We start from the raw sequence: 15,923 nt of genomic DNA, 5'->3' as shown, positions 1-15,923 counted from the left end.
CCTTGAAAACTTTGGGGGTAGTTGTAAGTCAACTGAGTCTTGAGAGCACTTTCCACCACCATGAATTTGAGCCTAGGTTTGCTGTTCACATTTTAGCTGCAGGAAACTTTTTAGCTGTGTGTGACTCTCATTAGGGCTGCCACCAACTCCCCCCCCCCGCCCCCCCAACCCCCCCCCCCCCTCAGATCAGATTGCATGAAATTCCATGCGGATAAAACCCACAATTGTGAAGTTAAAATTTATTTCCTATTTTCAAATGAAGCATAAACATGCTGAGGCAGACATCTCTTATATTCCCTCTTAGAAGGTCTAGTAGTAGCATCTGCCTCCTGACTAGACTGCAAGTTCAACAGTAATTATAAAAAATCTTCCATACTGATGAGGGGAAGAGGCATCACCTCGACAATCATTCACATTTTTTAAATGGATCAACTAATCACTGTAGCACCACGCATCAATACAATGCACATTACGTCACAACTTTATAGGAGGGGGAGAAATGTGATGCACCGTCAAAGCCCCGGGGAAAAAAGGCGGTCCTGCATTCTGAGTTCAATGGGACTTACTAACACAGGGTTATAGCTATGGAACTTGAACCTTGGATAAAGCCCTGAATTCTGTGAGACACAAAGCTCAGTAAGACTGACTCCCAAAGAAGTGTTCATTGAATGGTACTTATTTCCGAGAAAACATGTGCGAGATCTGACCGTATGTCTCTAAATTCAGTAGAATAATTCTTTGTGAACATGCACATGCACCCACCCTGGCAGCCTAGTCTACTTAAAAAAAAAAAAAAAGGCAAGCCCTGCTGCACCCAAATGGGGGCTTGACGTGTATGTCTTGAAGTGCTGGGGTACTGGCTTCAAGGGACCGGGGGAAAGAGTTCAGGGAAGTCTGAAGGACCTTTCGTTAAGAATTAAGCCACACTCTTTTGCCTACGACGAACTGAGCTCTGACTCCCGAAAGCCCGTGGAGGGATAAATTTTGTTCCGTGCTACTGAACTATTCCATGTTGCTTTTCGTTCGCATTACTTCTCTGATCACTCAGGGCAGCAGTGTCCGTCTATCCCCAATCCAGAAGACTTATCTGGTTGGCTACCAGAGCTCCAGGACGCCAAGTTTGGCGCAGCGTGAGAACACGAAAGAAACCCCTCACAAACCTCCCCCCCTCCCCCGAAAACCAGGATAACGTCCCTCTCCGGCCGACTGTATCATTCGGTCCCTTCGCAAAGGCTTGCCTTAATGCCCCCTCCCCTTGCTTTCCCCTCCCTCCGGGCGGATAAACTCAGCGGCGGCCGAAGCAATCCGGTACCCCCCGCGGCCTCGTCAGAGCAGCGCCTCAGCTACGACCTAGCGCGCCGCCGCTGCTGCTCCCGCCGCGCGTGTGGGCGGCCTCGGCTTCCCTTGCAGGCCGGGCGCCTGCGTACCAGAGGCAAGGGGCCGGCGGTTGAACTCAGCAGCCAGCGTCGCCTCCGAGAAGGGGAGGGGGGAGGTGCGTGAGGGAAGACAGTTCTCCTTCCCCTTTTCCCCGCCGCCGGGCTTCCTGCCCTTTCGCGGTTCGGTGGCCTCTCTGCTCGAGAGAGGGACGCAGGCGGGGAGGAGGGAGGCTGACCCACCTCTCCCAAGTGCCATTGCACCCACCGCAGCAGGTAAAGCTTACGGAGCCTCGCAGGCATTCTCTCCCTCAGCTCGGTGACCCACCCCTTTCCCGCAGTAGCGGACGACTGCCAACTGCAACCCCCTCCTCACTTTCCTGCCTTTCCCTCTCATTCCCCTTCTCTCCCCCCCCCCCCAGCTGCCACTGCGCAACAGCGAGGAAGTGGCTGTGTGAGGCCTGTAAATGTTAGAGGACTGCTACTCCTCTCCCAGCTCCAGAAGCGCAGCTGAGGCAGGCGCTTCCCGATTCTTTACGTTGTTTTCGTTCGTTTCAAGTATAAGAGACTTTAGAGTTATTGCTGTTCCAGGTAACACAAGAAAACGTGGCCTGCTAATGTAAACGTGGACGTTGTTTTAATCGTTCCCTCTCCTCTCACGTGTTAAAAGATTGCTCCTCTTGTCAAGGTTTCTTGGGTGAGGTTTTTTTTTTAAAAAAAACCCCTATCTTTTAGCCTCACTCCCATTGGCCTACATAGAAGCTTACATACTGGCATTTTAGGACTTGCGATTCAGTTTTGTATTTCTGTTTTTGCGATACTCATGTTTACTGTTTGTTCTGTTAGATTACCAAGTGCAGAACAGTTTTCTTGCAGTATTTGCTTACTAGTTTTATTGTTTCTAGTAAGCAAACATTTAAGTGCTGGGGTGGAGTCTCTGTTTTGTGAATGTTTAAACATCACTTTCTTTTGCTTGTAGAAATAACTTTTTGCAGTATATCCAGGGGTCGATTTGTAGAAAAATAGGTGGTGGAGCTCATTTGCATATGCCACCCCCCCCCAGCCAAAAGTAACCTGATGCAAAAGAAGGAGAGCCCCGGGCAAGTGGGGCCTGCTTGGTTGGGCTGGCTAGAGATCCAGTCAGTCCAAGAAGGCCTCGCTCACTTGGGGATCTCCTTGGCTGCTGCCTCTCACAGTCAAAAGGCCAGCAATCCACCCGCCACCCAAAATCACATAAGAAGTGGAGAAAGAGTGGTGTGGGCTTCTCCAGTGGTTAATGAGGGCTGCTGGGGGCGTGGCAAAGCTCCTGGTTCCTGGCTGGCTGCCCACTCTCCTTATCCAGGGATTGTTATGCAGCTGCACCTACTATTCAATGGACAAGGTAGGTGGGGAGGGGGAACCCTCAGAAAGGTTCAGGAGCTGTGCTCCTGTGAGCTCCTGCTGAATCAGAGGCCTGAATATATCAAACATAGATCTAGGTCTCGGATCCTGCAGTTTTCTGTAGACATTTATTTACATTATTTATAGTCTGCCTTTCTCACTGGATCTCAAGGAGGATCACACAAATTAAGACAATAAATCAGGATGAGGCATCTAATAAATAATCAATACACTTTCAGGAACTTTTTTTTCGTACTTTAAAGTTTCGTGGGTTGAAACTACAGCAAGACTTGTCACACCAAAAGTGTGTCTGCTACTGTGTTACCATGGCCTAGTCGCTTGTTTATTTCACATAGTTGATTTGTTAATTGTATAGACTAGGAGCAAAAGATTTGTGTAAGTAGCTCTGCATGCCCAATGGGGCTTTGGGTTTATGTTCTGGAATAGTGATTCTCAGTGTCACATGATAAGTCATTTGGAAACTGAGCTGACTTTCAAAAACACTTTGTGATATGGAATTATGGTGAACTGATAAAAAGAAAAATATTCTGAAATCCCGCTAGGATTGTGTATGCTTAAAATAGCTCTTTGGATCTAGGCTGTGATCTTTATGAAAAATTCTCCCTTTAAAAATAATGTTTCTGTGAAATTAGTATTTTCTTATTGAAAGAGAATGGTGAGAGTAAAAAGGAAGTTGTTCACGAATACTTCTGTACAAGATGAAATGCTGTTCTCTGGACAATGTGTCTTTTTATACTAATTATACTTGTTTGATGTGTTATAATTTTCAAACTTTGTATTTCATGAATAAACCATAGTATAATAGTTGATCCTCAAGATGAAATATATATAATTCCCTTGTTTTCTTTATAGAAAGCTCATGGATATATTTGAAGTGCAACTGATTGGAATACAAAATTGATGTTATTTGTATAGTTGAAGTTAGATCCAGGTGGGCAGCCGTGTTGGGCTGAAGCAGTAAAACAAAGTTTTATAGTGTCCAATGGCACCTTTAAGATCAACCAAGTTTTATTCAAAGTATGAGCTTTTGCATGCACAAACACACTTCCTCAGATATATTGAAATGGAAGTTGTATACTAAGTTGCTGTTCACCTATGTAGAGGCATCTGTGTATGTAAATGTGTATATGTGTGAATATATATATAATGAACTGCCACTTCCATTTCAGTGTATCTGAGGAAGAATGCATGCACATGAAAACTCATATATTGAATAAAACTTTGTTGGTCTTAAAGGTAGTTGTAGCTTTATTGGTGAAGACAGATCTACAGTATATGAAGACTGATATATTGCATATTCAAAAGAATTTAAGCATACATGTACAGCTTTCCAAAGCATGTTGAAAAAGTGAAGACGTGAGCAGTGACTCACAGACGCTCATACTCAGCCACAAATTTTGTTATTCTTTAAGGTGCCGCTGGATTCCTTTTCTTTTCTACTGTTACTTACAAACTAATACATCTACCCATCTTTATTTACAATCTCCTGCTTAGTTGTTTGATTAAAAGATATCTAAAGTGTGCAGTGACTCACAAAATGTCATATTCTGCCCCAAATTTTGTTATTCTTTAAGGTGCTACTGGATAGGCGATAGTTTCACTCTGGAATGGACAGATTTATTTTGGAACCCATTCAAATTACCATATTTTTCGGTCCATAAGGCGCTCTGGACCATAGGGCGCACCTTCCTCCTGGGGGGCGATCTGCTGCCTCCGCCTCCGATCCCGGTGCTTCCCCCGTGCCTGCCTGGCTCCAGCTCTGCTTCCAGCAAGCGCTGGGATCACTCCACGCTGCCCCCACCGCAAACCCAGCGCTTCGTGAGCGCTGGCTGCGGAGGGGGCTGCCTGGCTCCAGCTTTGACGCTTACAGCAAGTGCCAAGATTGCTCCCTCCGCCCTCCGATCCTGGCGCTTGCTGTAAGCATCAGAGCTGGAGCCAGGCAGACAGGCACGGAGGAAGCACCCGCCCTCTCCGCAAACCCAGTGCTTCGCGAGCGCCGGCTGTGGAGGGGGCAGCGTGCTTCCTCCGTGCCTGGCTCCAGCTCTGACACTTACAGCAAGCGCCAGGATTGCTCCCTCCGCCCTCCGATCCCGGCGCTTGCTGTAAGCATCAGAGCTGGAGCCAGGCAGACAGGCACGGAGGAAGCACCCGCCCCCTCCGCAAACCCAGTGCTTCACGAGTGCCAGCTGTGGAGGGGGTGGCGTGCTTCCTTCGTGCCTGTCTGCCTGGCTCCAGCTCTGATGCTTACAGCAAGCGCCGGGATCGGAGGGCGGAGGGAGCGGATCGCCGCCCCCCCAGAGAAAGGTACATCCTATCGTCCCTTCGCTCCATAACACACACACACACCCTTTTTGGGGGGAAAAAGTGCATCTTATGGTCCGAAAAATATGGTAGGTGTGAAGACTGGAAGTCTCTCTGAAGACAGGTAACCTGATCTTAAATTGAGGGATGCATACAAGCCTTTTAGATTTGCCTATACCTTTTGATACAACTGAGTATAGTATCTGTCTATTAATCAGGGTTGAGGGTGCAAGGCAGCCCATTAAATACAACAAGCTTTTCCACCAGTGAAATAGGGTAGGTGGTACCCTGTGATCACTGAAAAAGCTATGTGGGGGCTTAAGGGAGCTGACTGGAAAAAAAGGCTATGTAAGATGGAGGTTGTTATAAGTAGGGGGAATTGTATAAGACTGGGTCAGAAAGCTGTATGGACCCAATCCAGTTTTCTTTCCTGCTTGGAAGACAAATTCTGGAATATAACATTTTGAGGAAGATTTTAGCTCTGTTCCTTAAAAATTGTACTATGGGATTTGAAGGACTCTGTTTTGTTCCTTATGTATTAAGCATGAAGCTCAACTTCAACTTCAAATATGCTTAAAACATTAGCACTTGTTGGTCTTAAAGGTGCTTTTTTGCATCTCTCCTGTGCGATCCAGGGAACTGGGCAAAAGAAGCTCTGGTTCTTTTCTTCCCTCCTCAGGAGACCAGGAGGAGGAGGAGAAGGAGCAGCTTCAGCCAATAGAAGGAAGAGAGGCTTGGCTCAGTAGCTCTGCTGTGCAATTGAGAGAACCTGGCAAAGCAAGCGCTCCTTCCCCCCTTCCTCCTCAAGGGAGGAGCCTCAGCCAATGGAGAAAATAGAGACTTTGCTCTGTAGCTCCTGTGTAATTGAGCATACTCGATAGGAGCCCTCCATGGGCCTGTTTCTGCCCCTGGGCCACGTGTTCAACACCCCTGTTCTAAGTTATCTTGTTTTCATCTGGGGTTATAGATCTATGGTTGTATTTGGATGCTTAACAAGCATGGTCAGAGTGCTTATTGCCAGCTTTGGTGGTGGGTGAAAGAGTAGCACTTTTCTCAGGAAAGAATGAACTGGCTAGCTACAGTTATCCATGTTCTTGAGAGCCAGTGTAGTATAACGTTTAGTGTGGTTGCCTAGGATCTGGGAGATATAGGTTTGAAACTGCTGTGGAACCTTACTGCTGGATCTGCTGTGGAACCTTACTGAGTGGTCTTGAGCCAGTTGCTGTCAAGTTAGCCTATTTCACAGGGTTACTTATGAGGATGAAGCAGAGGAGAACAATGCAATCTATGGCAGGGTATAAATGAAGTAAATAGTTACATCAAGGTTTTAATGATGTGTGCTGCTTTGAAGACTTTGGGGGAATGTCAGAAGATCCAAAAAGCTGTGGCAAGTGTGTTAACAGGGAAATGCTACACTAGTTACATTTCAAGAGGTTGGAATTAAAAGAGTTTTTTGCTCAACATTTGGAAGAACTCATTGACAGATTGGTACATCAGTGGAACAGGATTCCTTGGGAGGTGGTGAGCTCTCTTTTTGGAGGTTTTTAAACAAATACTAGATAGTCATTTGACAGCTATGCTGATTCTGTGAACCTAGGCAGTTCCTGAGAAGAGGGCAGGAACAGTTGCATCAGTGCTTAGTTCTCGTGCCCCTTCTTATACACCCCGGGGGAATGCTGATCGCCACTTTGGGGTCAGGAAGCAATCTTCTCAAGAAGAGTTTGGCCAGGGTTTATGGAGGGTCCTTTTGTCCTCATAGAGCACTGGGGATGTGGGGGGGGAGGTATTTGTGAATTTCCTGCATTGTGAGGGGAGTTGGGCTAGATAACCTTGGAGGTCATCTAGCCCAACTCTATGATTCTATAGTCCAACTCTATAATTCTATAGCCCAACTCTATAATTCTGTGATTCTCCTTTACTAAAACAATGAAATCAGTTTCTAGTTTGTTTCCAAGTGCAAGTCAAAGTGTTGGCAGTGGTATTCAAGCACAATATGGGCCACCATTTTCTTCTTTATGAACCTGCCAAATCATGAAGCTCTGAAGAAGCCTATCTGTGAGGCCTGTCTGCTTTTGGAGCTGAAACAGTGATGAGGGCTAGGATTTTTGCAGTAGTGGTACCACATTTTTTTGAACTATGTCATTCTTTCATTTCATTTATTGGCTCTATATCCCTCCCTCTCTGCAAACAGGCTCAGGATGGCTAACAACCATTAAAACTATAAAAACATCAAGCATACAACATAAAACAATCAACAATATTTCTGTACAATAAATAATCAGTTAAAATTACATAATCAGTGAGCACCAACATTGCCAATACTATCCAGAAATCTCAACAGGTATGGCGCTAATATTAAAATTAAAGTAGTAATGTTGACCAGACTTGTTGGTTCTGTGGCAACTTGACAGCTGTCTCCTATATTATTTGTTGAACACAAGGTGGAATAATTCAGTCTTGCAAGCCCTGTGGAACTGTGGAAGGTCCTGCAGGGCTCAGGTGTTCTCTGATAGTGCATTCCACCATTTGGGAGCAGCCGCAGAGAAGGCCCTGGCCTTGCTGGTACTCAGCTGAGCCTCCTTCGGCCCAGGGATCACTAGAAGATTTTGGGTCCCTGAGCGCAGTGCTCTCTGGGGCACATATGGGGAAAGGCGGTCCTGAAGGTCCCAGGCTTTAAAGGTCAATACCAGCACCTTGAAATGAATCTGGTATGTCATAGGCAGCCAGTGCAGTGCTTTCAGCGCAGGTTGAACATGTTCCCGTATAGGTAGCTCTAATAGCAACCTGACCGCTGCATTCTGCACCAGCTGCAGCTTCCAGATTTGTGACAAGGGCAGCCCCATGTAGAGGGCGTTACAGTAGTCTAGTCTTGAGGTGACTGTAGCATGGATCACAGTCGCCAAGTTGCTGCATTCAAGGAAGGTAACCAACTGCCTTATCCATCTAAGATGATAAAAGTCCAATCTGGCAGTGGCCACCACCTTGGGCCTCCATCGTCAAAGAATGCTTCTTGAAATTCATCTGATGTCTTCTCTGTATGTGTGCAAGTGTATGAAGATCAAATTTTGTTTCAGTGGCACCTTGTAAGACCAACAAAATTTTATTCAAGGTATGAGTTTTCATGTGCAGGCGAGCTTCTTCAAATACCTTAAAGGTGCCACAAGACTCAAAATTTGTTCTACTGCTTCAGGGCAACATGGCTGCCCACCTGCATATATTGTCTGAAGATGTTATCATTACCATAAAATGTGGAATTCCTTTTCAAAAATATTTGAATAAAAATTTGGCCTGGTTCTCACAACCACAATCCCCGCAGCCATGTTGGTCTGTTGAAGCAAAACCAAAAATAAATCTTGTAGCACCTGTAAAACCAACATTTATGGAAAATTTAAATTGGCAGCACCGCCTATATTCCTCTGTCTCCTATCCTATTGCCTATCAAAGGCCCAGCTGAAAAGACCCTGCCTTTGGAATTGGACAAAACAAGTAGCCTTCTTGCTATTTCAGAAATGCCATTCCAAAGAGCTGGACCACTGCTGTAGATAAGTACAAGTTGTGGCTAAGCACAGATTTTTTAAAGAGAAAGAACATAGGACATAGAATCCTGCAGTTGGAAGGGACCTCCAGGGTCATCTAGTCCAACCCCCTGCACAATGCAGGAAACTCAAAAACACCTCCCCCTAAATTCACAGGATCCTCATTGCTGTCAAATGGCCATCTAGCCTCTGTTTAAAAACCTCCAAGGAAGGGGAGCCCACTACCTCCTGAGAAAGCCTGTTACACTGAGGAACCACTCTAATGGTCAGAAAGTTCTTCCTAATGTTGAACCGGAAACTCTTTTGATTTAATTTCAACCCCTTGGTTCTGGTCCTGCCTTCTGGGGCCACAGAAAACAGTTCCACACTGTCCTCTAGTCTAGATGACAGCCCTTCAAGTGCTTGAAGATGGGGATTCTATCACCTCTCAGCCACCTCCTCTCCAGGCTAAACATGCCCAGCTCCTTGGATCTGTCTTCACATTTTGCTGCCCAGGTGGTTGTAGCTGACTATGGAGACCCATGTTTTGTGAAGCGCTGCTCTCTAAGAAGAGCGTCTCAGCCAGACACCACACCACTTTAGATCAGAAGAACCCATTTAGACCTGCAGCGGGTGTCCGGCCTCTTGGGCAAAGGCCAGCACAAGGGCCCAACGGAGAGCAATGAATGCCCAAGTTTATGTTTCAAGGAAGTTTCTAATAGGCAGGATCTAGGTTATAAGAGGCCTTAAAGGTCAATATCAGACATCTTGAATTGGAATCGTGAAGTAACCAATGAAGCTGTTTGAGGATGGGGGTAATATGCCTCAATTTCTGAGCTCTCACCATTTGGTCCTAAGACTTGGTGAGAGATGTAAAAGTGATTGCACCGCTTGGGAGCAGTGACCATAATGTTATTGATTTCACCATTTGTATAAATAGGGAGTTGCCCCAAAAGATCAGCACAACCACGTTTAACTTTAAAAGGGGTAAATTCTCTGAGATGAAGAAGCATGTGAAGAGGAAACTGAAAGGAAAGGTAAATACAGTCAAAACCCTTGGGGAAGCTTGAAGGCTATTTAAAACTACAATCCTAGAAGCTCAGATAAAATATATAACACAAGTTAGGAAAGGCACAAAGAGGTATAAGAAAAGGCGTGCATGGTTAAAAGGTAAGAAGGATTCCTTTAAGCAGTGGAAAGCTAGTCCAAGTGAGATTAATAAAAGGGAACACAGGGAGTGGCAAATCAAATGCAAGACTGTGATCAGGCAGGCAAAAAGGGACTATGAGGAACATATTGCAAAAAAAAAAAGACCAACAATAAAGATTCCTTCAAATAAATTAGAAGCAGGAAACCAGTCAGGGAGGTAGTGGGGCTTAGATGACCAAGGGGTAAAAGGATTACTGAAGGAGGATAGGGAAATGGCTGAGAAGCTGAATGCATTTTTTGCCTCCGTCTTCACTGTGGAAGATGAGAAGTGTTTGCCCACTCCAGAACCGCTAATTTTGGAAGGGGTGTTGAAAGACTTGAGTCAGATTGAGGTGACAAGAGAGGAGGTCCTACAACTGATTGATGAATTAAAAACTAATAAGTCACCCGGTCTGGATGGCATACATCCAAGAGTTCTGAAAGAACTCAAAGGTGAACTTGTGGATCTTCTGACAAAAATATGTAATCTTTCATTGAAATCTGCCTCCGTTCCTGAGGAATGGAAGATAGCAAATGTCACTCCCATCTTTAAAAAGGGTTCCAGAGGAAATCTGGGAAACTACAGGCCACTCAGTCTGACTTCAATAGCGGGAAAATTATAGAAACCATTATCAAGGACAGAATGATTAGGCACATTGATGAACAAAAGTTATTGAAGAAGACTCAGCATGGGTTCTGTAAGGGAAGATCTTGCCTCACTAACCTGTTACAGTTATTTGAGGGGGTGAACAAACATGTGGACAAAGGGGACCCAATAGATGTTGTTTACCTTGACTTCCAGAAAGCCTTTGATAAAGTTCCTCATCAAAGGCTCCTTAGTAAGCTTGAGAGTCATGGAGTAAAAGGACAGATCCTCTTATGGATCAAAAACTGACTAATAGGAAGCAGAGAGTGAGTATAAATGGGCAGTCTTCTCAGTGGAGGACGGTAAGCAGTGGGGTGCTGCAGGGCTCAGTACTGGGTCCCGTGCTGTTTAACTTGTTCATTAATGATTTGGAGTTGGGAGTAAGCAGTGAAGTGGTCAAGTTTGCAGATGACACTAAATTGTTCAGGGTAGTGAGAACCATAGAAGATTGTGAGGCACTCTAAAGGGATCTGTTCAGGCTGGGTGGGTGGGCGTCAACATGGCAGATGAGGTTCAATGTGGCCAAGTGCAAAGTAATGCACATTGGGGCCAAGAATCCCACCTACAAATACAAGTTGATGTGGTGTGAACTGGCAGAGACTGACCAAGAGAGAGATCTTGGGGTCATGGTAGATAACTCACTGAAAATGTCAAGATAGTGTGCGGTTGCAATAAAATAGGCCAGCGCCATGCTAGGAATTTTTAGGAAGGGAATTGAAAACAAATCAGCCAGTATAATGCCCCTGTATAAATCGATGGTGCGGTCTCATTTGGAATACTGTGTACAATTTTGGTCACCGCACCTCAAAAAGGATATTATAGCATTGGAAAAAGTGCACAAAAGGGCAACTGGAATGATTAATGGTTTGGAACACTTTTTCTATGAAGAAAGGTTAAAACGCTTGGGGCTCTTTAGCTTGGAGAAACGTCGACTGCGGGGTGACATGATAGAAGTTTACAAGATTATGCATGGGATGGAGAAAGTAGAGAAAGAAGTACTTTTCTCCCTTTCTCACAATACAAGAACTTGTGGGCATTCAAGGAAATTGCTGAGCAGTCGGGTTAAAACAGATAAAAGGAAGTACTTCTTTACCCAAAGGGTGATTAACATGTGGAATTCATTGCCACAGGAAGTGGTGGTGGCTACAAGCATAGCCAGCTTCAAGAGGGGTTTGGATAAAAATATGGAGCTGAGGTCCATCAGGGGTTATTAGCCACAGTATATTACTGGAACTGTCTGGTGCAGTGATGCTCTGTATTCTTGGTGCTAGGGGAGGGGGGGGGCAAAGTAGAAGGGCTTCTAGACCCACTTGTGAACCTCCTGATGGCACTTGGGTTTGTTTGTTTGTTTGTTTTTTGGTCATTGTGTTACACAGAGTGTTGGACTGGATGGGCCATTGGCCTGATCCAACATTGCTTCTCTTATGTTCTTATGAAAAGACCCATATTCAGTATTAGCTGAAGCTTCTGAATAATTATTATGTACAATCCCATGTAGATTGGGTTTCTATATAGGCAAGCTTAGGGGAGAGCTCCTCATTATGGCCCACTAAGAGGAAAGGACAGGAATCTCCTTGGTGGGGGATGGGTGACATCTCTACACTACACCCCCCCCCAGCTGAAAAACTACCTCTCACCTTGGCCGTGATTGCCTAACTTGCCACTCCCATTTGGTTTATTATTATTTATTAGAGTGATTGATCATCCCATCTTGGTGAAGGCCATGCTCTTAGCTATGCACATCAAGTAAAAATAAGCAAGGATTAAAACATTAGTTAATTTTAAAACCATAAAACAGTAAAAATTCCAACCCTGGTGGCATTCTGCTGATTTATGTTCATTCTCACCAGACTGTCAGAGCATATGATAGAGAGGGAGGAAACTTTGGGGGGAGGGGGATAGGCAAAAAAGAAAGGTGTCAACCATCACTGCCCTCAGTCAAAAGCCTGACAGAACATCTCTGCTGTACAAACCCTATGGGATTGCAAAAGATCTTGCAGGGCCCAGATGTCGTCTGGCAGAGAGGGGCCAGGATGAAAGGTAGGGGCCAGGATGAAAAAACCCTGGTGCTAGTTGAAGACAGTCGGGCTTCTTTAGGGTTGAGGATTACTAGCAGATTGTTACCAGCAGAGCGCAACAACACCCTACCAGGGACATAATGGAGGAGATGGTTCCATAGATACATTGGTCTTAGACCTCTCAAACAAATGACTCAGTACTCAACCAGAAGCCAGTGCAACTGGTGCAGCACTGGCTGTGTGCCGTCCATGGTGTTCCTGACAGGACTTACACTGCTGCATTCTGGACCCGGTGGAGTTTCCGGTTCACTCTCAAGGGTAAGCCAGAATAGAGCAAGTTATAATAATAATAATAATAACTTTTTATTTGTATCCCGCCCTCCCCGCAAGCAGGCTCAGGGCGGCTCACAACATGTAAATACAGTATACAATAAAACCATGTGCAATCAATTATAAATTCATATACAATTTCAGTTATAGTAGTCTGGTCTGGAGGAGACTTTCCTCATTGGTTCACAGACCTGGAGTGGGTTTCAGTAATTTGGACTTGAAGTTACAGAAATTTGAATCATATGTCAGGAACAGCAAAATATACTCTACTACTGTAGTTGTTGTAAGTAGAAGATGCAGTAACTTTTTTAATGTCTTTACGGAATTTGTGGGCTGTAGTGCATCATCACAGTAAATCTCTGTTGTGATCTTCTCAATACTGACTAGCATCAGTTCATTGTTGTTTTGTATGGATTCTGTTTAAGTTAGTCTCTTGACTACAGCATCTAGGCACTGCTGCTCCTGAAGACTCATTCAATGCAATACAAAGCTCAGTGTCATTAGTATACTGATGAGCCCCCCCCCCCCCCCATCCCAAAGCTGTGGACAATCTCATTCACTTATAGGTGGAACAACATTCATATAGTTTTCTGGCTATGACCAGAAAGAAAAGACCAAAACCATTTTGGTTCAGAATCTTTTAAGCCCACTTAAACTTCCTGGCTTTTCAGTAGTATAGAATGGTCAACTATGAGGAAAGTGGCTTAAAGATCCAGCAGGATCAATAGAAATGTATTTCCCTTATCCAGTTTTGTTTGTATATTGTCCACCAGAAGAGCAATTGCAGTCTTATCTTCAAATGTCAGACCTGGAACTGAACTGAAATTATCAGAGGCATATGAGTCAACTAGGGAACCATGCAGTTGCTTCACCACTACCAAAAAACTGTGGAGTTGCTTCACCACCCACCCAAAATGGTAAATCAGACACAGGCCAATAATTGGCTGTAATATCACTGTCCAAATAATAGTTTTTTCAAAGTGCACATTGTTAGGTTCCTTAGCATTTAGGAAATTAACCTCAGCTCCAAAAAAGAATTGATAATATTTACACCATGGAACCCAAACTTTTACTTATCATGACTTAACCAGATATGAGTCCATGCAACAAGTGGTTGTCTTCACAATACCCAGGATCTTGGGACACAAATCCATAACTGTTTGTAGAAAACTGATTAGGTAAAGCTTCTAACATTTTAACAACTTGATCTGTCCTAAGTGATTTGTATTTGAGAAATGTTAGTGAAAAAGTGTACATGATTATTACAGTTTTTGGATGATTCTTATCACTAGGGATTCGCTTCTGGGAATCGTCAAACATTCAGTAGCCTAAGCACCTAAGCTGTCCTTAATTTGGTTGCTATAATTTTTCCAATAAAAGACAAAGTATAAGTTTGTGTAGTTCAGTGACATGCCTTGTACCTAGGAAAGACATTGTCCAATGACTGAATATTTTCAAATCCTGTTTGAAATCTTACAATTGTATTGCAAGATTTGTTCTGATAGTATCCGTGGCATTAAATAAAGGAAACTCTTACTTATCATGACTTAACCAAATATGGGTCCTCTCAACAAGTGGTCACAATACCCAGGATCTTGTCAACATCTTTTTCTGTCACATGAAACTACTTTGTGCTATGAGAAGTCTGGGGGGAGCTATCCTTAATAGAAAACTATTAAGAAAGTCATCCTTATTCATAGAGATAGCAGGTTTCAGAGGCATATACATTTGGTATTGATGGCTAAAATTTTGCCAGATTTTAGTAACATTTCTGCTTCTGTTAACCGTCAGTTTTAATGAATTCCAGAGTTCTGTAGCTAGCCAAATCCATAAACATGGGAATCTATAAACATGACAAGAAGACAATTCCTCTCTCTCTTTCTCTCTCTCTCCCCCCCCCCCCCTGTTTTCACATCTAATCTCCCCAAATTGTACCATTTAGTGTCATGACTAATTGAAAAACTATGTTCAGAATCATTATATTTCAGAATACACAGATACTAAAGATAAACAACAGTGCAGGGCTGTTCAAATTCTAGGTGTTCGAAACATAAACAAAAGTGGCCAACCTTACCTTGTTTTTTTTCTGTCTTTTGTGACAGGAGTAATTGTTTATGACGCATCCAATAGTGAACTCTGTATTAGTGGGATTTCTGAAGGGCATATACTGTGATTATTGTTACAGTTGGCATTTTGTCAATGTGTTCCTTCTGCTGCCTTGTACTTTTCTTTCTTAGTGTGAGTGAATGTTTCTAGATTAAAATTTCTTCACACTGGGATGTTGTTCAGGCTACAGTATTTTAGAATAATAATAATACAGAATCTATATAGGGTGACTTATTGACCACTAAATTACCAATATATTGATGATGAATAAGAAAAGATATTTTCAAAGTAGACATCTTGTAGCCAGTAGCAAAGGCATTTTAAAAAATTCAGCTTGTATTTACCTCAGATTTGTTTTTAATTTTTTGACAATTTTATATGATTTTTTAAAAAACTGTATTGGCAAATACACTATTTTTATGGAAGTCTGTGCATTTTCCTTTGACGTCCTATATGCTTTTCTATAGCTATATTAAGGTCAGGGATGTGAGTTTTCTGTAAAGTTTTCTGGCCCTATTCAAACGAGAGGCTTACTCCTTTTGAGCGCTCCCGGCCCCAGAGATCAATGGCCTTGAATGTGTCGGTCTGGCGTGGGATGTGGGGGAGGGGTTGGCAATATGGCTGGTGTACCGTCCGCCTAACACACCGGCCAGCGCCTTACCATCCCTGATGGAGGTCATAGCAGGGTGGGCATTGGCGTACCCTAGGCTAATGATCCTGGGCAACTTCAATGTCCATGCTGACGACGTGACCTCCAGCCAGGCGATGGACCTAGTGTCATCCATGGTGACAATGGAACTCTCCCAATTTGTTACATCGCCCACCCACCAAGCGGTGCATATGTTAGACTTGATCTTTGCGGCAGGGGTTTTGGTGGACGATATTATTGCGGAAGCAGTGCCATGGTCGAACCACCTTGTCCTTAAGGCTCGTATGGATGTCCCACCCCAAGCCTGTTTAGGCAGCGAGCATATTTTGGCTCGCCCACAGAGCCTGATGAACCCTGAGCGGTTCCAGATGGCTCTATGGGATCCCTGGCCCCCTG

The 15,923-nt window shown here is 44.1% G+C and overlaps 1 protein-coding gene across 1 annotated transcript in view; it reads left to right on the top strand.

Moving 5' to 3' along the window:
* The first annotated feature begins 1,506 nt into the window (after positions 1-1,506).
* Positions 1,507-15,923, top strand: part of TBC1D5 (TBC1 domain family member 5) — a 533,564-nt gene continuing 519,147 nt past the window's right edge. Inside the window, exon 1 of the mRNA XM_060248746.1 lies at positions 1,507-1,649. The gene's annotated coding sequence lies outside the window, so the exon portion shown is untranslated. The remainder of the gene's footprint in view (positions 1,650-15,923) is intronic.

Source organism: Heteronotia binoei, chromosome 10 (genome assembly GCF_032191835.1).
Source record: "Heteronotia binoei isolate CCM8104 ecotype False Entrance Well chromosome 10, APGP_CSIRO_Hbin_v1, whole genome shotgun sequence".
Classification (NCBI taxonomy): domain Eukaryota; kingdom Metazoa; phylum Chordata; class Lepidosauria; order Squamata; family Gekkonidae; genus Heteronotia; species Heteronotia binoei.
The sequence above is the reverse complement of the archived record's forward strand: the minus strand, read 5'-3'. Positions and strand labels throughout refer to the sequence as shown.